Genomic DNA, 24,180 nt, shown 5'->3' on the forward strand with positions numbered 1-24,180 from the left:
AGTATATTAACTATTAACTTTGATTGAATAAAGGTTGGTTGTACAGGTATAAAGGAATCGAGATATATGAAAATCATCAGTATCGAACAAAAATTTGATTGAGCCATGTCCATCCGTCCGTCCGTCCGTCCCTCCGTCCGTTAACACAATAACTTGAGTAAATATTGAGATATATTCACCAAATTTGGTACACGAGCTTATCTGGACCCAGAATAGATTGGTATTGAAAATGAGCGAAATCGGATGATAACACTGCTTTACAGCCAAAAATGCATCAGAGACGCCATTATGAAATTCGTATGTAAAATCACCCCCTGATTCCGAAAATCAAGGTTATTTATGGTAACGTTTTTGACATATTTACGAATTACCGTTTTTCAAAAAAAAAAAAATGAGTCCACTTAATCATATATATCTCAAGAACGAATTGAGAAATTCCAAAACGGTTTGAAGCTTTTAAAAGATAATAAAAAGTGCTATAAGCTGTGCATACAACACTTTTTGCTAAACCCTGCAGATCCAAAGATAACGAACAATCATTAAGGATTTTTTCAATTTTTTTTTTTGTAAAAATATAAAAAAATTTGTACTTTGCGAGGAAGGATCTCGAAAACTTTTTATTTTTTTTGCAGACCTTTTTTTATCTCTAAGCTCTGTTTTATTACAAACAAAACAAGTTTTATTCAACAAAATCGATGGACTTAATACATAAGTTATTAGCATTCAAGTAAATATATCCATTTAACATTTAAATACCCTACTGGCACATATCTTTAGTATTCGTATATCAGTTAGTTAGCGAATACTAACACATATGTACCCAGTAGGGTATTTAAGTATTAAATGGATATATTTACTTGAATGCTTATAACTTTTGTATTAGTCCATCGATTTTGATAATTTAGTAAATAATACACCTAGAATGTTGAAATTTGACATGTGGACTGATATAGAAACTCACGAAAAAATTTGAAAAAATTTGTTTAAATGGGCGTGGCACCGCCCACTTGTTCAAAATCAATTTTACTAATATTATTAATCATAAATCAAAAATCGTTAAACCTATCGTAACAAAATTCGGCAGAGATGTTGCCTTTACTATAAAGAATGCTTTGAAGAAAAATTAGCGAAATCGGTTACAGACCATGCCCAGTTTTATATAAAATATTTTTAAATGGGCCATGGACGAATAAAGTAAGTTATATCTTTGCAAAAAATAGCTTTATATCAATGGTATTTCATTTCCCAAGTGTATTTATAACAATAAATAAGAAAAGCTTCAAATTTAAAAAAATTTGTTTTCATGCTTAATTCAGTTTTTCTCATTTCTACACTAACAACACAATTGAGATATTTTGTCTCTATATTGATTTGTGTGCCATGTAGATTTGCAATATGCCAGTAAATGTTTCTTTCTTTTCAGTTTCTCTTAGAAAACATAATAATTGAAATTCAATTATTATAAGCCGGTGTTCACCTTTTGTAATTTTCATACATTTTCCACCAAATTATTATCAATAATATTATCTTCTGTCGGCAAATAGCTATCACTAGAGTAAACAAGTAAGGAAGGTTAAGTTCGGGTGTAACCGAGCATTACATACTCAGTTGAGAGCTATGGTGACAACATAAGGGAAAATTACCATGTAGGAAAATGAACCGAGGGAAACCCTGGAATGTGTTTGTATGACATGTGTATCAAATGAAAGGCATTAAAGAGTATTTTATGAGGGAGTGGGCCATAGTTCTATAGGTGGACGTCATTTAGGGATATCGCCATAAAGGTGGACCAGGGCTGACTCTAGAATGTGTTTGTACGATATGGGTATCAAATGAAAGGTGTTAATGAGTATTTTAAAAGGGAGTAATCCTTAGTTCCATAGGTGGACGCCGTTTCGAGATATCTCCATAAAGGTGGACCAGGGGTGACCCTGGAATTTGTTTGTACGATATGTGTATCAAATTAAAGGTATTAATGAGGGTTTTAAAAGGGAGTGGTGGTTGTTGTATAGGTGGTCGCCTTTTCGAGATATCGCCATAAATGTGGACCAGGGGTGACTCTAGAATGCGTTTGTACGATATGGGTATCAAAAGAAAGGTGTTAATGAGCATTTTAAAAGGGAGTAATCCTTAGTTCCATAGGTGGACGCCGTTTCGAGATATCGCCATAAAGGTGGACCAGGGTTGACTCTAGAATGCGTTTGTACAATATGGGTATCAAACGAAAGGTGTTAATAAGTGTTTTAAAAGAGAGTGGGCCTTAGTTCTATGGGTGGACACCTTTTCGGGATATCGCCATAAACGTGGACCAGGGGTGACTCTAGAATGCGTTTGTACAATATGGGTATCAAATGAAAGGTGTTAATGAGTATTTTAAAAGGAAGTGGGCCTTAGTTCTATAGGTGGACGCCTTTTCGAGATATTGCCATAAAGGTGGACCAGGGGTGACTCTAGAATTTGTTTGTACGATATGGGTATCAAACGAAAGGTGTTAATGAGTATTTTAAAAGGGGTGGGCCTTAGTTCTATAGGTGGATGCCTTTTCGAGATATCGCCATAAAGGTGGACCAGGGGAGACTGTAGAATTTTTTTGTACGATATGGGTATCAAATGAAAGGTGTTAATGAGTATTTTAAAAAGAGTGGGCCTTAGTTCTATATGTGGACGCCTTTTCGAGATATCGCCATAAACGTGGACCAGGGGTGACTCCAGAATGTGCTTGTACGATATGGGTATCAAATTAAAGGTGTTAATGAGGGTTTTAAAAGGGAGTGGCCCTTAGTTGTATATATGAAGGCGTTTTCGATATATCGACCAAAATGTGGACCAGGGTGATTCAAATTAAAGGTGTTAATGAGGGTTTTAAAAGGGAGTGGCCCTTAGTTGTATATATGAAGGCGTTTTCGAGATATCGACCAAAATGTGGACCAGGGTGATTCAGAACATCATCTGTCGGGTACCGCTAATTTATTTGTATATGTAATACCACGAACAAAACTTTTTCATTTTCTTCTACTTAATATGGTAGGTGTCACACCCAATTTACCAATTTTTTTTCTAAAGTTATATTTTGCGTCAATAGACCAATTCAATTACCATGTTTCATCCCTTTTTTCGTATTTGGTATATAACTATGGCATTTTTTTCATTTTTCGTAATATTCGATATCGAAAAAATGAGTTCAGATAAGTACGTGAACTAAGTTCAGTAAAGATATGTCGACTTTTGCTCAAGTTATCGTGTTAACGGCCATGCGGAAGGACAGACGGATGACTGTGTATAAAAACTGGGCGTGGCTTCCACCGATTTCGCCCATTTTCACAGAAAACAGTTAACGTCATAAAATCTATGCACCTACCAAATTTCAAAAGGATTGGTAGATGTTTGTTCGAATTATGGCATTAAAAGTATCCTAGACAAATTAAATGAAAAAGGGCGGAGCCACGCCCATTTTGAAATTTTCTTTTATTTTTGTATTTTGTTGCACCATATCATTACTGGAGTTGAATGTTGACATTATTTACTTATCTAATATATAAAATTCCCCTGTCACGGTTTTAGAGGCTGAACTCCTCCGAAACGCCTGAACCGATTCTCATGAAATTTTGTCAGCATATTGGGTAGGTCTGAGAATCGGCCAACGTCTAGCTTTTTTTTCGCTACGTGTTTAGGGTCTTCAGATCAAAACGTGGACCCGGGTACCCCTAGAATGTGTTTATACAATATGTATATCAAATGAAAACTGTTGATGAGTGCTATAGTACAGAATCATTTTCATACAACTGGGAGGCTAGGGTCTTGAGATATAGCCTAAAACGTGGACCCGGGTACCCCTAGAATGTGTTTATACAATATGCATATCAAATGAAAGCTGTTGATGAGTGCTATAGTACAGGATAATTTTCATACAACTGGGAGGCTAGGGTCCCGAGATATAGCCCAAAACGTGGACCCGAGTACCTCTAGAATGTGTTTATACAATATGGATATCAAATGAAAGCTGTTGATGATTGCTATAGTACAGGATATATTTCATACAACTGGGAGGCTAGGGTCTCGAGATATAGCCCAAAAGGTGGACCCGGGTACTCCTAGAATGTGTTTATACAATATAGATATCAAATGAAAACTGTTGATTAGTGCTATAGTACAGGATAATTTTCATACAACTGGGAGGCTAGGGTCCTGAGATATAGCCCAAAACGTGGACCCGAGTACCTCTAGAATGTGTTTATACAATATGGATATCAAATGAAAGCTGTTGATGAGTGCTATAGTACAGGATAATTTTCATAAAACTGGGATGCTAGGGTCCCGAGATATAGTCCAAAACGTGGACCCGAGTACCTCTAGAATGTGTTTATACAATATGGATATCAAATGAAAGCTGTTGATGAGTGCTATAGTACAGGGTAATTTTCATACAACTGGGAGGCTAGGGTCTCGAGATACAGCCCAAAACGTGGACCCGGCTACCCCTAGAATGTGTTTACGCAATATGGATATCAAATGAAAGCTGTTGATGAGTGCTATTATACAAGATAATTTTCATACAACTGGGAGGCTAGGGTCTCGAGATTAACCCCAAAAACGTGGACCCGGGTACCCCTAGAATGTGTTTATACAATATGAATATCAAATGAAAGCTATTGATGAGTGCTATAGTACAGGATAATTTTCATATCCCTCGGTTGCTAGGGTCTCGAGATATAGGCCAAAACGTGGACCCGGGTACCCCTAGAATGTGTTTGTACAATATGGATATCAAATGAAAGCTGTTGATTAGTGCTATAGTACAGGATAATTTTCATACAACTGGGAGGCTAGAGACCCGAGATATAGCCCAAAACGTGGACCCGAGTACCTCTAGAATGTATTTATACAATATGGATATCAAATGAAAGCTGTTGATGAGTGCTATAGTACAGGATAATTTTCATACAACTGGAAGGCTAGGGTCTTGAGATATAGCCCAAAACGTGGACCCGGGTACCCCTAGAATGTGTTTATACAATATGGATATCAAATGAAAGCTGTTGATGAGTGCTACAGTACAGAATAATTTTCATACAACTGGGAGGCTAGGGTCTTGAGATATAGCCCAAAACGTGGACCCGGGTACCCCTAGAATGTGTTTATACAATATGGATATCAAATGAAATCTTTTGATGAGTGCTATAGTACAGGATAATTTTCATACAACTGGGAGGCTAGGGTCTTGAGATATAGCCCAAAACGTGGACCCGGGTACCCCTAGAATGTGTTTATACAATATGGATATCAAATGAAAGCTGTTGATGAGTGCTACAGTACAGAATAATTTTCATACAACTGGGAGGCTAGGGTCTTGAGATATAGCCCAAAACGTGGACCCGGGTACCCCTAGAATGTGTTTATACAATATGGATATCAAATGAAAGCTGTTGATGAGTGCTACAGTACAGAATAATTTTCATACAACTGGGAGGCTAGGGTCTTGAGATATAGCCCAAAACGTGGACCCGGGTACCCCTAGAATGTGTTTGTACAATATGGATATCAAATGAAAGCTGTTGATGAGTGCTATAGTACAGGATAATTTTCATACAACTGGGAGGCTAGGGTCTCGATATATAGCCCAAAACGTGGACACGGGTACTCCTAGAATGTGTTTATACAATATGGATATCAAATGAAAGCTGTTGATGAGTGCTATAGTACAGGATAATTTTCATACCCCTCGGTTGCTATGGTCTCGAGATATAGGCCAAAACGTGGACCCGGTACCCCTAGAATGTGTTTGTACAATATGGATATCAAATGAAAGCTGTTGATTAGTGATATAGTACAGGATAATTTTCATACAACTGGGAGGCTAGGGTCCCGAGATATAACCCAAAACGTGGACCCAAGTACCTCTAGAATGTGTTTATACAATATGGATATCAAATGAAAGCTGTTGATGAGTGCTATAGTACAGGATAATTTTCATACAACTGGGAGGCTAGGGTCTCGAGATATAGCCCAAAACGTGGACCCGGGTACTCCTAGAATGTGTTTAAACAATATGGATATCAAATGAAAGCTGTTGATTAGTGCTATAGTACCGAATAATTTTCATACAACTGGGAGGCTAGGGTCTCAAGATATAGCCAAAAACGTGAACCCGGGTACACCTAGAATGTGTTTATACAATATTGATATCAAATGAAAACTGTTGATGAGTGCTATAGTACAGGACAATTTTCATACAACTGGGAGGCTAGGGTCTCGAGATATAGCCAAAAACGTGGACCCAGGCACCCCTAGAATGTGTTATAGAATATGGATATCAAATGAAAGCTGTTGGGGAGTGCTTTAGTACAGGGTGACTAGGGTCTCGAGATATAGGCCAAAACGTGGTCCCGGGTACCCCTAGAATATGTTTATAGAATATGGATATCAAATGAAAGCTGTTGCTGAGAGTTTTAAAGTAATTTTCGTTGTGATATTCAATTTAGTCGCATCAACCTGGCAAAACTGATAAATATGCATGCGAAGCCGAAATAATGACATGAATTAATAATACCCACATACCTATTTACATACGTCCTATTCGATTTGCCTGAAATTTGGTATATAAATTTGCCTATATTAGTACTTACGATGCTTTTTTCCGGGAAGTAGACCAGAGGCGGACTGGGACTGTGATTAGGACTAGGACTGGGACTGAGACTGAGACTCGGAGTGGGACTGGGACTGAGACTCGGAATGGGACTGGAACAAAATACATACCACCCTCTGGGACTGGCAATAAGATATGAAGAAGAACGAGAAAAACCTGAGAGAAGAGAAAAGGAGAAGGAGACTGAGAAAGAGATAGAATGAGACGAAGATGGAGATAGATGAAGCGAAAAATACGGAGTTAGGAGTGAATACAAAGAATAGGAAAAAGTGTAGAGGGGCAAGGGCAGAGTTAGACGGAAAAAGCTTATTAAAATGTATGCAGATAGACCAAATTTAGGGCAGAACAACGTCTGCCGGGTCTGCTAGTATACTGTAAAGATATTATACTCAGTTTAGCAGAGCTCACAGAGTATATTAACTTTGATTGCATAACGGTTGGTTGTACAGGTATAAAGGAATCGAGATAGATTTAGACTTCCATATATCAAAATCATCAGTATCGAAAAAAAATTCGATTGAGTTATGTCCGTCCGTCCGTCCGTCCGTCCGTCTGTCCGTTAACACGATAACTTGAGTAAATTTTGAGGTATCTTGATGAAATTTGGTATGTAGGTTCCTGGGCACTCATCTCAGATCGCTATTTAAAATGAACGATATCGGACAATAACCACGCCCACTTTTTCGATATCGAAAATTTCGAAATCGAAAAAGTGCGATAATTCATTACCAAATACGCATTAAGCGATGAAACTTGGTAGGTGAGTTGAGCTTATGACGCAGAATAGAAAACTAGTTAAATTTTAGACAATGGGCTTGGCAACGCCCACTTTTAAATGAAGGTAATTTAGAAGTTTTGCAAGCTGTAATTTGGCAGTCGTTGAAGATATCATGATGAAATTTGGCAGGAACGTTACTCTTATTACTTTATGTCTGCTTAATAAAAATTAGCAAAATCGGAAAACGACCACGCCCACTTTTTAAAAAAAAAAATTTTTTAATTCAAATTTTAAAAGAAAAGTTAATATCTTTACAGCATATAAGTAAATTATGCCAACATTCAACTCCAGTAATGATATGGTGCAACAAAATACAAAAATAAAAGAAAATTTTAAAATGGGCGTGGCTCCGCCCTTTTTCATTTAATGTGTCTAGGATGCTTTTAATGCCATAAGTCGAACAAAAATTAACCAATCCTTGTGAAATTTGGTAGAGGCTTAGCCTCTAGGACGATAACTGTTTTCTCTGAAAAAGGGCGAAATCGGTTGAAGCCACGCCCAGCTTTTATACATAGTCGACCGTCTGTCCTTCCGCTCGGCCGTTAACACGATAACTTGAGCAAAAATCGATATATCTTTACTAAACTCAGTTCAGGTACTTATCTGAACTCACTTTGTATTGGTGTAAAAAATGGCCGAAATCCGACTATGACCACGCCCACTTTTTCGATATCGAAAATTACGAAAAATGAAAAAAATGCCATAATTATATACCAAATACGAAAAAAGGGATGAAACATGGTAATTGTATTGGTCTATTGACGCAAAATATAACTTAAGAAAAAAACTTGGTAAAATGGGTGTTACACCTACCATAATAAGTAGAAGAAAATGAAAAAGTTTTGCAGGGCGAAATCAAAAGCCCTTGGAATCTTGGAAGGAATACTGTACGTGGTATTACATATATAAATAAATTAGCGGTACCCGACAGATGATGTTCTGGATCACCCTGGTCCACATTTTGGTAGATATCTCGAAAACGCCTTCACATATACAACTAAGGGCCAACTGATACCCGTATCGTACAAATAAATTCTAGAGTTACCCCTGGTCCACCTTTATGTCGATATCTCGAAAAGGCGTCCACCTATAGAACTAACGCCCACGCCTTTTTAAAATACTCATTAACACCTTTCATTTGATACCCATATCGTACAAAAAATTCTAGAGTCACCCCTGGCCCACCTTTATGGCGATATCTCGAAAAGGCATCCACCTATAGAACTAAGGCCCACTCCCTTTTAAAATACTCTTTAACACCTTTCATTTGATACCCATATCATATAAACAAATTCTAGAGTCACCCCTGGTCCACCTTTATGTCGATATCTCGAAAGGGCGTCCACCTATAGAACTAAGGCCCGCGGCCTTTTAAAATACTCATTAACACCTTTTATTTGATACCCATATCGTACAAAAAAATTCTAGAGTCACCCCTGGCCCACCTTTATGGCGATATCTCGAAAAGGCGTCCACCTATAGAACTAAGGCCCACTCCCTTTTAAAATACTCTTTAACACCTTTCATTAGATTTCCATATCGTATAAACAAATTCTCGAGTCAGGCCTGGTCCACCATTATGGCGATATCCCTAAATGGGGTCCATCTATAGATCTATGGCCCACTTCCTCTTAAAATACTATTTAATACCTTCCATTTGATACACATGTCATACAAACAAATTCCAGGGTTACCCTATGTTCCTTTTACAACATGGTGATGTCCCTTACTTTGTCTCCACAGCTCTCAACTGAGTATGTAATGTTCGGTTACACCCGAACTTAGCCTTCCTTACTTGTTAAATTTCTTGTTAAAATTTTACTTAAAAAAAAATTTTTTTAAAAGTGAGCGTGGTCCTTCTCCGATTTTGCTAATTTTTATTAGGCGTACATATAGTAATAGGCGTAAGGTTCCTGCCAAATTTCATCATGATATCTTCAACGACTGCCAAATTACAGCTTGCAAAATTTTTAAATTACCTTCTTTTAAAAGTGGGCGGTGCCACGCCCATTGTCCAAAATTTTACTAATTTTCTATTCTGCGTCATAAGTTCAACTCACCTACCAAGTTTCATCGCTTTATCTGTCTTTGGTAATGAATTATTACACTTTTTCGGTTTTTCGAAATTTTCGATATCGAAAAAGTGGGTGTGGTTATAGTCCGATATCGTTCATTTTAAATAGCGATCTGAGACGAGTGCTCAGGAACCTGCGTACCAAATTTCATCAATATACCTCAAAATTTACTCAAGTTATCGTGTTAACGGACGGACGGACATGGCTCAATCAAATTTTTTTTCGATCCTGATGATTTTGATATATGGAAGTCTATATCTAACTCGATTCCTTTATACCTGTACAACCAACCGTTATCCAATCAAACATAATATACTCTGTGAGCTCTGCTCAACTGAGTATAAAAAGCCAGTGGGACTATAGGTAAATTTTAGCTATGGTGGCTGCCCACAGCAAAATCGGGGGGCACGCTAAGGTCAACTGGCCCCTTGTGATACCACTAATAACCTAATGTCATTCCTGCTTTATACGTGTAAGAAGTTGAACCAATATGTACGTTTAAAGTAACGCAGGATGCCTTCAATTTCAGCTGAGCCACACTCCACTAAAAAGCCGATGAAATGCTACAGCCGGAAATCTGTAGAGAAATATTCAATACTCTCTAACTTTTCCTCATCCTTATATCTTCGGCAGAAGATAAGGAAAATATTTCGGTTCTCATTTAATTAAATTCCAATACCCATCGGGCATTGGCCCGTCAAGAAGAGAAGAAATGTACTTAATCTGAATTACTTCGACATATCTAGTGGCTTTTTCCAGTAGAGGGTTGTTCATTTAGAAATTTTTGCAATCTATTGCAGTCTTTGAGTAAGTTCTATTAGAGCTTCTTTAAGAGCTTTGATCGCTACTACCTCTCTACTGTCAGAGTAAACAGTAACAGACGTGAAATTCTTAGAAAGTAATCATCGAGCAGCGCCATTTATATCTTTTAGTTGTGCCTGAAAGACACTGCAATGGCTAAGGAAAACGAAAGATCTTTTAAGCTTATACCACTTTCTATTAAATTAAGAGCTATTCATGAAGATTCAGGGAATTCAGGGGAGATAGCATCCAATTTTTCGCGCTATGGGAATCTTATAAAGAATTTGTCGGGTCGAAGCAGTGTAATACAGTTGACGATAATTATCCGGAATGGATCCCAGGGTAGTTGTATGGCTCCACGGCAGTACTACATACAGTCCACACGCTCTGCAACTCGCTTACCATACAGGTTCATTGAGAGGAGGGCTAGCTATGGAACGTGTGAGGGTAAGAAGGATCGTGCTCCTGATCTAAGCATTGTTGCGTCTGGTGGATAGAACCATTTCAATCTTCGCAGGATTCGTGGCCGCTAGCAAGGGACCAGTCTTCTACGAGGATTAATCTGGTCTGCAAAAGCTTGCTTGGAATTTGAATTTGTTTTCCCGTTGCTGTTAGAGCGATGACTTCGCCGTGGGCGACAATTTCATAGTCGGTTTTTTTAAACAATTATTTGCCGGCCACCGTGGTGTGATGGTAGCGTGCTCCGCCTGCCACACCGTATGCCCTGGGTTCGCACCCCGGGCAAAGCAACATCAAAATTTTAGAAATAAGGTTTTTCAATTACAAGAAAATTTTTCTAATCGGGGTCGCCCTCGGCAGTGTTTGGCAAGCACTCCGAGGGTATTTATGCCATGAAAAGCTCTCAGTGAAAACTCATCTGTCTTGCAGAAGCCTTTCGGAGTCGGCATAAAACATGTAGGTCCCGTCCCGTGTAGGGAAAATCAAGAGGAGCACGATGCAAATTGGAAGAGAAGCTCGGCCTTAAAATCTCTTCGGAGGTTATCGCGCCTTACATTTATTTATTTTATATGGTGTTCACGGTTAAGTTGCACAGCAGAGAGAATAAAAAACCTTCTTGGGGAGTGCCGCTGGACGTGTACGGTATTAAAGAGGAGTCTCCCAGATATACTCTTTTCATTATTTCAGCATACCTCCTGCCATCCACTTTCGGCCAGAAAGATCTTGCTACCCTGCAAGACGTGGTGTCCGCCCAACGTTTGCTGAGCTGATTCGAGGCCCAGCTATGGAGGAGCAATCCACAGGTGGCCAGCGGGATCCCGAAATCCCTACAGCCAACTTCACTATGGCCCGGGACCCAGATAATCTTAATTGTAATATAATTCGATGCATTCCCAAGTGAGGTCAGGCACTCCCAGACCACCCTCGATCGGACTGTAGTTGAGCTGAAGGCCGCATCCTTAATCGCAGCAACTTCCTCTTGGAATGTACTGCAGCGATCAGCCAACTTAAACTTGCGGCTTATATTTAGCTCTTGACAAAAGACCCCCCCCCCCCCCCCACCAACCTTTCCATCCAGCTTCGACCCATCCGTGAACAAGTTAACCGGTCCAATGCCCCAGATAATTCCTCTTCCCCACTCCTCTCTCTCTGGAATGACTGGGGTGAAGATTGTATAGGGGGCAGTTATCGGCATACAATAATCCGTTCTGTCCGAGATAAAGTCGAAACTGGTAAGAAGGCTAGAGTGTCAGCGGTCAGAAAGTCCATATCCCATATCACAAAGCCTGACCAACGACCTTGCCGCGGCCGCCTTTCCCGCAATATCTACTGGGTATATGTTCAGCATGACGTTCAGTGCCAAGGTAGGTGTTGTTCTGAGAGCGCCACTGATACCGATAAGCGCCGTCCGTTGCACTGACACTAACATTTTGGAGGTGCTCGCCGTGTCCAGTGCTTTCCACCAGACCAGCACCCCATATAGCAGAATCGGTTTGACCACCATCTCATAAAGCCAGTGTACTACTCTTGGCGAGAGTCCCCATCTCTTTCCGATAGCCCCTCTGCAGCAGTACAAGGCAGTGGCGGCCTTCCTGGCCCGATCTTCCACATTAGGTCTCCAGGACAGTTTCTTGTCCAAAACAGTCCTCAAATATTTAACCCTATCAGAAAGTACCAACGGTAACCCTCCAATAGAGGGAGTTCTGAAATCGGGCAACTTATATCTCTTTGTGAAAAGAACCAATTCCGTTTTTTCCCGGGTTGACCGTCAATCCACATGATTCAGCCCACCTAGCCACAGTATCCAGGTAGCCCTGCAGAACATCGCGCACGGTGCCCAGAAATTTGCCTCTGACTAGGATAGCGAGGTCATCTGCATAGGCAACCACCCGACAACCATTGGCTTCCAGCTCCACAAGAAGCTCGTTGACTACCACAACCCAGAGGAGAGGACTCACACATCTGCCTCTTAATTATGGCCCTCCCCACTTCGCTGCGACAATTCTGCCGCATAGAAATTTGCTAATAAATTTAACCAGAGCCGCCTCGACTCCTAAACCCACCAGAGCTCTTTCGGTTGCCCCCTGTAAGACATTTTTAAAAGCCCCCTCGATGCCTAGAAAGGCACCCAGAGCATACTCTTTGTGTTCTAGGGACCCCTCTATTTGCTTTACAATCGAACGGAGAGCCGTTTCCGTCGATTTTCCCTTGCAGTACGCATGCTGTGAAGCCGACAGTAACCCCAGAGGTAGCCTTTCCCGTAGGCACAGTTCAATCAACCGCTCAAATGTCTTAAGAAGAAACGATGATTGCCTGACTGGCCTGAAATCCTTAGGTGATACACGAGAGCTTCTGCCGGCGTTCGGAATGAAAATAACCCTAACCGTGTGCCAAGACTTCGGGATATAGTTAAGCCTGAGGCAGTTAGTATAGATGATGGCCAACTAGCGGCAGGAAATCCCCAAAACCTTTTGAAGTTACGCAGGAATGATTCCATCCGGCCACGGAGACTTGTAGGGCTTGAACGACCCTACAGGTTACTTGACTTTCCCGTATTGGAATGGCAGGCACTTCTGCATGGCCAACGACCGTCGACCATGCAGGCGAAGATCTCTGCGCAACTGGGACATCGGGAAAATTATTGTCCTGTAAAAGCTTTAGGGATTCCTCTCTACTCCTCGACCAGTCCCCACCATCATCTCGAAGATACCCCAGAGGAGCGGGATTCCTAGAGAGTATTTTTCTAAGCCTCGAAGATTCATTGCAGCCTTCTACGTTTTCGCAAAAGCTTCGCCATGCTTCTCGCTTGGCTATCCTTATTTCATATTTATAATTCCCAGATTCACCTTTAGAGCTCCCAGTCCGAAGATAATTTACTCCTCCTGGCTCTGTTGAAGAGCCGCAGACTGGACGCTCTTAGGTCGTCAAGAGAATCCGACCACCAGGGCGGCTTGCCTTCCCCCTGTAAATTTTCAATGGGCAGGACAGCTGAAAGACGCTATTGCTTGCCGAGATGAAGTTTTCCACCAGAGCGTCTATCTCAGATTCGGACAGGTCCGAACTAAGGGTAGGCGCCGCAGGCAATAGCTCTCCCAGCTTCCTACAATACAAGTCCCAGTTAGTACTTTTAGGGTTCCTAAAAGATAATTTACCGGGACGTTCTTCCTTTACCGAGAACTGAATATATCGATGATCAGAGAAGGAGTGCTCGCTGAGAACCATCCAGCCAGATATCCGACCTTCCAGTTCTCTACTAACCAGGGTGAGGTCCAGGACCTCCTCCCTTACCGCAGCAATAAAAGTCGGGTCATTCCCCCTATTACATATACAAAGTCCCTCATCTACAATAAAAGTAAATAAAGACTCACCTCTAGTGTTGGTATCCGAGCTTCCCCAGATGCTATGATGGGCATTAGCATCGGCACCGATGATCACGACAACATTTCTCCGCCTTGCTTCAGCGGTGATTTCGCCCAGTATCGCAGGTGGCGGTCCCGCTACGTCCCCGTGGGGCATGTACGCTGAGACCACCCACATTTCATTACTTCCTCGCTCGAGGCAGACCGTGGTTACGTCAACATTGCTGAAATTAGAGAGAATAAAAGTTTTAATCTCTTTTTTAACAAGCACAAAGGATCTAGGCCTACTTGCCTCCCCATGCACCAAGGTGTTGAATTTTCCAGTCCTTAATCCAGAAATCTTACTGCCGTTACTACTCAGCCACTGCTCCTGGACAAGGACTATATCCACTCCGCCTTTTTCAAGGCAGAGCACCAAATTTGCGAAAGCCGCCTTAGAGTGCTGAAGATTGATTTGACCGATTTCCATCGAAACCGCTCTTCTTCCGCACCCCATCCTTGGCGGATTCGTGTTAGTCGTGTCCATTCTAGAAAGTCCCCCCTCAAGGCCGCTATCCGGAGCCTATTGTGTAGTCGCCCTTCAACGGTCTCGTTGTTATCTCTGCTACGCAGGGAGGCCAAGCGAGGGTTGACGCATTACCTTATGAGTAATGCGTTCAGAGCCAGACCGGACGCAAAGCGGGAAAATCTTCAACCGCACCTACACCACCAGCTTAACGGCGACGGAGCCGGAACGTACCTTGAGGCCCGCCACGGTTTTAACGGGACGTGGGCAAGTGCAGCATTAGCCTACCAGCCGTTTCGATAGGGTTTCACCTCGACCTACTAAGGTGGCAGAATACCGCACCTACCAGCCCAAAGTCATCAATTCATAAACATAGTAAAAACCAAAGTCCCTAACAATCCAGTTCGTCACCGTTGTGTACCGATCTTGACCCTTAACAGGGTCCTCCCTCCCCTGAGCACAATGACTCAGGGGTGCGGGTTTTATCGAGTTTTCCTCTCTAGAGCCGCCATTATCAGTAGAAGCAGGGGCACCTCGTGCAGGACGTGATAACTAATCACGCGTGACATTCGTCACTATGGCCGGTCTAAGACTGATAACAGTCCCTGATCCAGAGCCTGGAACCACTTATGATATCCAAGCCAAGTATCTTTACCCCCCCCTCCCCCCTGTTATGGATATTAGCGCCTAAAATGGTATTGTAGAACTTTTCATTTCACAAACAAGGTTTATTTCAGCAAACTGCAATCACCTTTGTTAACTTTCTTTCACAATTCCGCCAAAAATTAGGCTATGATTTTGAACGCTTATACAAGCAACAGCACACATGCGCAGCAAAGCGAAGAAAACAAGACTTAGAAAAAGAAATAAATGAATAGCCAACATAATAATCGAAGTCGAAAGAGCCTTATGTATGTTCAAAAGTAAAATTTGTAAAAATAAGTATGTATGATAAGTAAGAAAATACAAAAACCGATAGTGCGTAAAAAAAAGAACAAAATGAAATAGTGAAAAGGTTGCTTCAAGGAAAAACCACACATAAATTAGATACTGTCTCCAAAGTGACTAACTTAGTGGATTTACAAATTCATTACACGCTTCGCACCAATGGACACGAACGTTGGCGATGGCGATGGCGCTGGGCCAATTGAAAGTCAGCATTAAAAGTCAAACCATTGCTATTTGCATAAATATTTGAATGTAAATGTGTAGCGGCAATGAGTTTCAAAATAAAACTTTTAATTAAAACAAATCAAACAAATATAAACAAACAGCAGCGGCCAAAAAAATTGGAGTGGCAATTTTTAAAAACTTGTGTGGACTAAATCCTCTATTTTTATACTCAGTTGAGCAGAGCTCACAGATTATATTAAGTTTGATTGGATAACGGTTGGTTGTACATATATAAAGGAATCGAGATAGATATAGACTTCCATATATCAAAATAATCAGGATCGAAAAAAAATTTGATTGAGCCATGTCCGTCCGTCCGTCCGTTAACACGATAACTTGAGTAAATTTTGATGTATCTTGATGAAATTTGGTATGTAGGTTCCTGAGCACTTATCTCAGATCGCTATTTAAAATGAACGATATCGGACTAGAACCACACCCATTTTTTCGATATCGAAAATTTCGAAAAACCGAAAAAGTGCGATAATTCATTACAAAAGACCGATAAAGCGACAAAACTTGGTAGATGAGTTGAACTTATGACGCAAAATAGAAAATTAGTAAAATTTTGGACAATAGGCGTGGCACCGCCCACTTTTATAAGAAGGTAATTTAAAACTTTTGCAAGCTGTAATTTGGCAGTCGTTGAAGATATCATGATGAAATTTGGCAGGAACGTTACTCTTATTACTATATGTACGATTAATAAAAATTAGCAAAATCGGAGAAGGAACACGCCCACTTTTAAAAAAAAATTTTTTTTAAAGTAAAATTTTAACAAAAAATTTAATATCTTTACAGTATATAAGTAAATTATGTCAAGATTCAACTCCAGTAATGATATGGTGCAACAAAATACAAAAATAAAAGAAACTTTAAAAATGGGCGTGGCTCCGCCCTTTTTCATTTAATTTGTCTAGGATACTTTTAACGCCATAAGACGAACAAAAATTAACCAATCCTTTTGAAATTTGGTAGGGACATAGATTTTATGGCGTTAACTGTTTTCTGTGAAAATGGGCGAAATCGGTTGATGTCACGCCCAGTTTTTATACACAGTCGTCCGTCTGTCCTTCCGCATGGCCGTTAACACGATAACTTGAGCAAAAATCGATATATCTTTACTAAACTCAGTTCACGTACTTATCTGAACTCACTTTATTTTGGTATGAAAAATGAACGAAATCCGACTATGACCACGCCCACTTTTTCGATATCGAAAATTACGAAAAATGAAAAAAATGCCATAATTCTATACCAAATACGAAAAAAGGGATGAAATATGTTAAGGTAATTGGATTGTTTTATTGACGCGAAATATAACTTTATAAAATGGTTGTGACACCTACCATATTAAGTAGAAGAAAATGAAAAAGTTCTGCAGGGCGAAATAAAAAACCCTTAAAATCTTGGCAGGTATTACATATATAAATAAATTAGCGGTATCCAACAGATGATGTTCTGGGTCACCCTGGTCCACATGTTGGTCGATATCTGGAAAACGCCTTCACATATACAACTACCACCACTCCCTTTTAAAACTCTCATTAATACCTTTAATTTGATACCCATATCGTACAAACTCATTCTAGAGTCACCCCTGGTGCACCTTTATGGCGATATTTCGAAAAGGCGAACACCTATAGAACGAAGGCCCACTGCCTTTTAAAAATACTCATTAACACCTTTCATTTGATACCCATATCGTACAAACAAAGTCTAGAGTCACCCCTGGTCCAGAAAGGCCCACTCCCTCTTAAAATACTCATTAACTCCTTTCGTTTGATACCCATATTGCACAAACGAATTCTAGCGTCACCCCTGGCGCACCTTTATGGCGATATCTCGAAACGGCGTCCACCTGTGGAACTAAGGATTACTCCCTTTTAAAATACTCATTAACACCTTTCATTTGATACCCATAATAGTGGAAATAAAATGCTGGATTTGGTATTTGTGGATGGCTCGGTGGGTACTGCCCTTACGCAAATACCACCTTTATCCCTTCCAGAAGACCCTCTTCACCCTACGCTAGAGATATCACTTGATATCAGCCTACCCCGTAGGATTCAAGTACAGTCTCGTCCCCGATCTAGATGCTTCTACAAAACGAATTTCATTATGCTCAATGATCTGTTGGCTTCCCATGATTGGTCGGATCTCTATGCTTGCACTGATGTCGATTCGGCTATCTCTATATTTTACAGTACGCTTGATAGCTTCTTTAATACCTGCATTCCTACTCGCTATACCCTATGTTCGAATAAGCCCCCTTGGTTTTCAAGGCAAATTATCAGACTTAATAACATCAAATCTAGGCTTTATAAGAGGTTCAAGAAATCTGGAGCATCTGCAGACCTCTCTAAATATCTAATAGCTCGTTCTAAATTTCATCGTCTTAATCAGCTTTGTTATAAAAATTACTTGAGTTGTTGTAAAGCCCAATTTTTTAGAAATCCAAAAAAGTTTTACAGTTTCGTAAATTCAAAGCGGAAAACTTCTGGGTATCCTTCCTCATTAACCTTTGGAGGTAAAAAAGCTTGCACTGATGACGACGTTGCTGAACTATTTTCTGAGTTCTTTAAGTCCACGTATTCATCCAGTGGTTTTCATTCTGGTCAATATCCCTATCGCTTAGATAGCTCGAATTACATTAGGAATCCTGCTATTGATGGTAATATTGTTCTTCAGAGTCTTCAATCTTTGAAGCCCACCTTTTCTCCGGGACCGGACGGTGTTCCTAGTTGCGTGCTTAGGTACTGCGCCGAAAACATGTATGAGCCTATTTTAAAATTATTTGAGCTATCTCTGGGATCTGCGTCATTCCCGGCACTTTGGAAACAGTCTTTTATTATACCCCTGCATAAAAAAGGTAGTAGGTCAAAAGTTGAAAACTACAGGGGTATTGTTAAACTTTCAGTCATTCCTAAAGTCTTTGAACAGATTGTTACTAGTCAACTCCAATATCAGTGTTCTAGTCTTTTATCTCCATGCCAACACGGTTTTATTCGTCAAAGGTCAACCACTACAAATTTGCTTGTATTCACCTCTATAGTTATGGAAGGATTTTTAGCGAACAAGCAAACGGATGTCATCTACACGGACTTCAGCAAAGCATTTGATACCGTCAACCACGAGTTGCTTATTCATAAGCTTGATTTACTGGGCTTTCCGTTTCACCTATTAATGTGGCTGAAAAGCTATCTTTCTAACCGGACCCAAAAAGTCCTGTTCAAGTGCAATCTGTCGGAATCGTTCGGAGTTTCCTTCGGCGTACCCCAGGGAAGTCATCTAGGCCCTTTGCTCTTTGCCCTTTTCATTAATGACTTGCCACAGACAATATTATATTCCCATACTATAATGTATGCGGATGATGTAAAACTTTGCTACACTTACTGTCCTACCGATGTGAGTTCCTTGGATCTTCTTCAGGCCGACTTGGACTCGTTCCAATGTTGGTGCACAACAAATTTATTAGCTTTAAATTGCTCTAAATGTAAGCATATGACATTTCACCGAGTGAAGCCAGCATTGAAATCTTATGTAATAGATGGTACGCCTTTGGAGCGTATATCTATTGCAAATGATCTAGGTGTCCTTTTTGATCCGAAATTGAATTTTAACATGCATATTTCATCTATAGCCAACAAAGCGTTGGGTTTACTTGGATTTGTTAAAAGATGGGCTAAAGAGTTCGATGATCCGTACCTCACTAAGGTTCTTTACACATCGCTGGTTCGTCCAATACTCGAGTATTGCTCATGCGTTTGGTCCCCTGTTTCTCAAAATCATATAAAGCGTCTTGAGTCAGTTCAAAAGCAATTTTTGATATTTGCATTGCGCGGCCTTAATTGGGACTCAAGTCTCCACCTTCCTCCATACAGAAGTAGACTTCTTCTTATTAACTTACCCACTCTGGAAAATCGGAGAATATTACTGGGGGTATTGTTCATCCATAAGCTCATTATTGGAGAAATTGATTCCGCGGACCTCCTCAGCCGCTTGTTTTTTGCGGTTCCCCCTAGAGTATCCAGACACTACGTTCCTTTCTATTTACCCCTTTGTCGACGAAACTTTGCTAAAAATAATCCTTTTCTTATCTGGTGCGCGCACTACAATGACTTGTATAGCTGCATCAGTCTTGAATGTACTTTTGCCACTATACGTAATGCAATACTTGCCTATCTAATTTAAGAGATAGAAGCTAATTTAATTTGCCGGCTTTTTATTCCTTCGATAAAAAACAGGAACTATCTCGCTTAAGGATGGAGGAACATTTATCAACATGTATCATTAAGAAGGAACAAGACAGTACTGTGTTGATTGGAATCTGGTGCGTTCCAACAACGTAAAAAACATGCTTTTTCATGAGTCACTGACCGGAATCGTATGCATTCCGGCAGTATAATCTTATGGGTCAGGCATCGAGCTGATTGGAATCCGGTGCATTCCAACAACACAGGTCATGTTACTTTTTTATGCCTTGTGATGGCGTATCCTCATTACACTACCCTTAGCACTGCCGTATTCCCATGACATGCTGATTGGAATCTTGTTGCATTCCAACAGGGATATTGGAATCCACTGCATTCCGAAATCATGCTGAGCGGAATCTGATGCATTCCGCCAGTATAAGATTTCGGCATAAGATCTTATTTCTGCTCATATTTCTTATTATAATTATATTCTGAAATTAAATAGTAATGTTCATTAATATTTCTTTGTTTGTAATATAACATTGTTGAAAGCTCGATATATCTTAAATTTTATCATTTGAGTTGTATATTTATATATCTTTTATATTATGCAGTCGACCATAGTTTGTCGTCGACTTTAAATAATAAATAAATAAATAAAATTTGATACCCATATCGTACAAACGCATTCTAGAGTCAACCCTGTTCCACCTTTATGGCTATATCCCTAAATGGCGTCCACCTATAGAACTATGGCCCACTCCCTCATAAAATACTCTTTAATGCCTTTCATTTGATACACATGTCATACAAACACATTCCAGGGTTTCCCTCGGTTCATTTTCCTACATGGTTATTTTCCCTTATGTTGTCACCATAGCTCTCAACTGAGTATGTAATGTTCGGTTACACCCGAACTTAACCTTCCTTACTTGTTTTGGATAGTTTGGGATAAAAGGTTCAAGAATTTTGGAACCGAAACTATGCAGAACCAATTTCAGAAATTTTTTTGTAAAAATTCGAGAAAATTTAACAGAAGTTTCGAACTTTTTATTCAGACTACTCTGAATTGTTTTGAGTGTGGCCTTTTGTGGCCCAGTCAAATTTAGACTATAAAAGTACAAGAAATCAAAAGGGTGTTTCAGATTTTCTTCCATATGATATAAAGCATTCCGTTTGGAAGAAACTCTGAAACATCCTGGGGAAAAAGATAAAAAATTAGAGTGAATTTTAAGAGACATATATGTAACTTGGTCTTTCTTGGAGCCATTTTCACCAGTTCAGACAGTCTAAATTTTTCGAAATTTTCGTTTTCCCTATGCTAACTGAAGCTTCGCGTCTAAGTTAAGTTCAGGGAAAAAATGTAAACAAGAGTCAGATGTTTTGCTTGTTTTCGAGTATTCACAATAGATTTTTGCGATTTTTTTCTATAAAATATTCACAATTAATTTTTTTTTTTTTTTATTCACAATTATTTTGTTGTTGTTGTTATTGTAGCGATAAAGACACTCCCCGAAGGCTTTGGGAAGTGTTAACCCTTATTGATGGTCTTTCGTTGGATGCAGATCCGGTACTTCCCGGTGCCAAGCCCGACCATCCCGGGAACGATTTGTTATGACCACATGCGACCATCTAGGCCATACCGTCCGCCCACTCCTAGATGCATGAGGAGTTCGGGGTCGCCAGAGCTTCGGTTGTTAATGAAACAGGATTCGCCACGGATAGCTGAGGTTGACAATTGGGTTGTGGAAGCTATATATTGCGCTGGTAACCTCTTGAGAGGGTTGCGCTACACAACCCCTTGAATCCATTTGGTATTTTAGTCGCCTCTTACGACAGGCATACCTACCGCGGGTATATTCTAACCCCCTAACCCGCTGGGGAGATTCACTATTATCAAATTAACCGGTGGTAACTGGAGATGGTGAAAACGTTCCTTAGACATTAAAATTGATCAGCCTACAAAATTATTTATATTTCAAAAAAATTCAGAAAACTTTTAATTAAAAATTCGAAATTTTGGTAAAGGTTTTCAACATCTCAAAATTTTTCGAAATGTTTCTGAGATTGGTTTGCACAGCTTCAGTTACAGCATTCATTGACAATTTTTTTTGTATTTGTCGAAAAAAAAATTTTTATTACAAAATTTTATCAAAATTGCCGCTGCTATTTTTATGTTCGCTGCTGTATATGAAAGAAAAAACAGAAATACATTGAGGGACTTATGAGACTTTCTATATCTTTTCACTTAAAAAATGCTTGCACTTTACACCAACCAACATTTTTACTTTTCCTCTCCCGCTAACTGTAACCCGACAAAACAGGTATTTCTAACGACACCCTCGCAGTAAACGGAGGAGAGGACTTATAAAAATTAGAAGACTGGAACTACTTTGGTGATCTCAATTGAAGGAAAAGAAGGAAAGTAAAGGAACTGAAATTTGCTACCGATAACCAAGCGTATCAATTTTGTATAGACCCTTGATGGATAACTTATCGAAAAGTTATCGGCAAGTGTGTAAAAAAAAATCCATTTTTCATCGAAAATTTGTCGATTCGTTTTGGGAAAATTGTCAACTTTATCGATCATTTTTTGATTTCCCGTCAAAAAGTTGTCGTTTTGTTATCGATTTGTTACCAAAAATTTATCGATTTGTTTTCGAAAAGATATCGGTTTGTTATTAAAAAATAATCGATGATCTGTTTATAAGCTATCGATATGCTGTCAAAAAATTTCGATTTTTGATCGAAGAGCTAGAGATTTACTATTGTAGTATTACAAATTTGGTACCAGCGTGTTAGAGCTTCCGGCGAAGCTTTACTTCAAAAGCCCGATGTTGTTTGTTTTTTGGTAAAGTTTCCGCTGTATTAAATTCAATTCCTGGGTGAGCTCTTTTTAATTCAAGAACATTCATTTTGAAAACGTTCGCCTATAAGTTTACTCATCGCACTTTACGCCTTTTTCTACGAGTATTTATTCCTTTTCGCATTTAGATAACGCTCATATACACAGCGCTCTGCTGAGCCCGACGAAAACCTGTTGGCAGCGGATTCGCGGAATCATCAAATTTACAGTAATGTATATCCCATAAAACTTATTTTTCCGTTATCGCGAATCTTGCGCCAACTTTCAGCAATATCGTTACCAAAAAAGCTCAGCAGCATTAAAATTGAAACTCGTGGACGGTACATAAGCACCTTTTGTTTGTCAGACAGTATAACTGATCAAAAGCTGTAAACAAAAGTAAGCCAAAAATCGAAAATTTTTCAAAACGTAAACACGTAATTTAAAGCTGCGGCACGTTAATCAGCGAAGCACGAAAAATTTCACACGGGCTCACTCACATTAATGTGGCAATTTGTTGATAATCATGAGAAAGTGTTGGCGAGCTAAACAATATTTGACACATTGGTCTATATGTATGTATAGATATGTATAGATGTATATTTGTAAGTATGAAGCATTGTATACGTTTTACGCTGATATTAAATAAGTGGTGCTGGCTCAAGTGCCTAAACAGATTTCGAATTTTGCTATTGTTTCGTTTCAATTTGTATCTTCTGATGCAGTGGAATTGAAACCAATGACGCTGCGTGTTATTGTTGGCTAAGTTGACATAATCTTTTTGTTCGTGCTCAAGTGGAGTTGTTCATTTAGACTTATTATATCCATATTATGACTGTAATCGATTTTGTTATTATTAATGGTGAACTTTTATTTACAAGTTGTTGTTGTTGTTGTTGTTGTATTTGCGGTTGAGTCATTTTTACATTACATTACATAGCAGTTGGAAAACTAATTTTTGATAAAAGTCACCTTTTTGAGTATTTTTCGGCCCTTTTTAACGATGACGCACCCACAGGAGCAAAGTGATTTATTGAAAATAAAATGAAAAAAAAAAAAAAATGTGAAAAAATCAAAAAATACGATTCAAATAAGACTAAAAACTGTCCAAGAAAATGAGTTATGAAATACTCATCAGGAAGAGTCACGTGAAAAGTACCATTTTCTATATTAAGTGCACTTACGATTATTAAAATCGGGCTGGAGACTCCAAAAAACATGAATATAGTATGAGATACTTTGAACTACGAGTCTTCAAATAAGTCTTATAAAGGCCTTTTTTTCGACTGTCAAGTTTTTGACTATTTGTCTTCATATTAGAATGGACCGCTGGCTTTTATATTTTC

This window comes from Eurosta solidaginis, chromosome 3, assembly GCF_040869045.1.
Source record: "Eurosta solidaginis isolate ZX-2024a chromosome 3, ASM4086904v1, whole genome shotgun sequence".
NCBI lineage: Eukaryota > Metazoa > Arthropoda > Insecta > Diptera > Tephritidae > Eurosta > Eurosta solidaginis.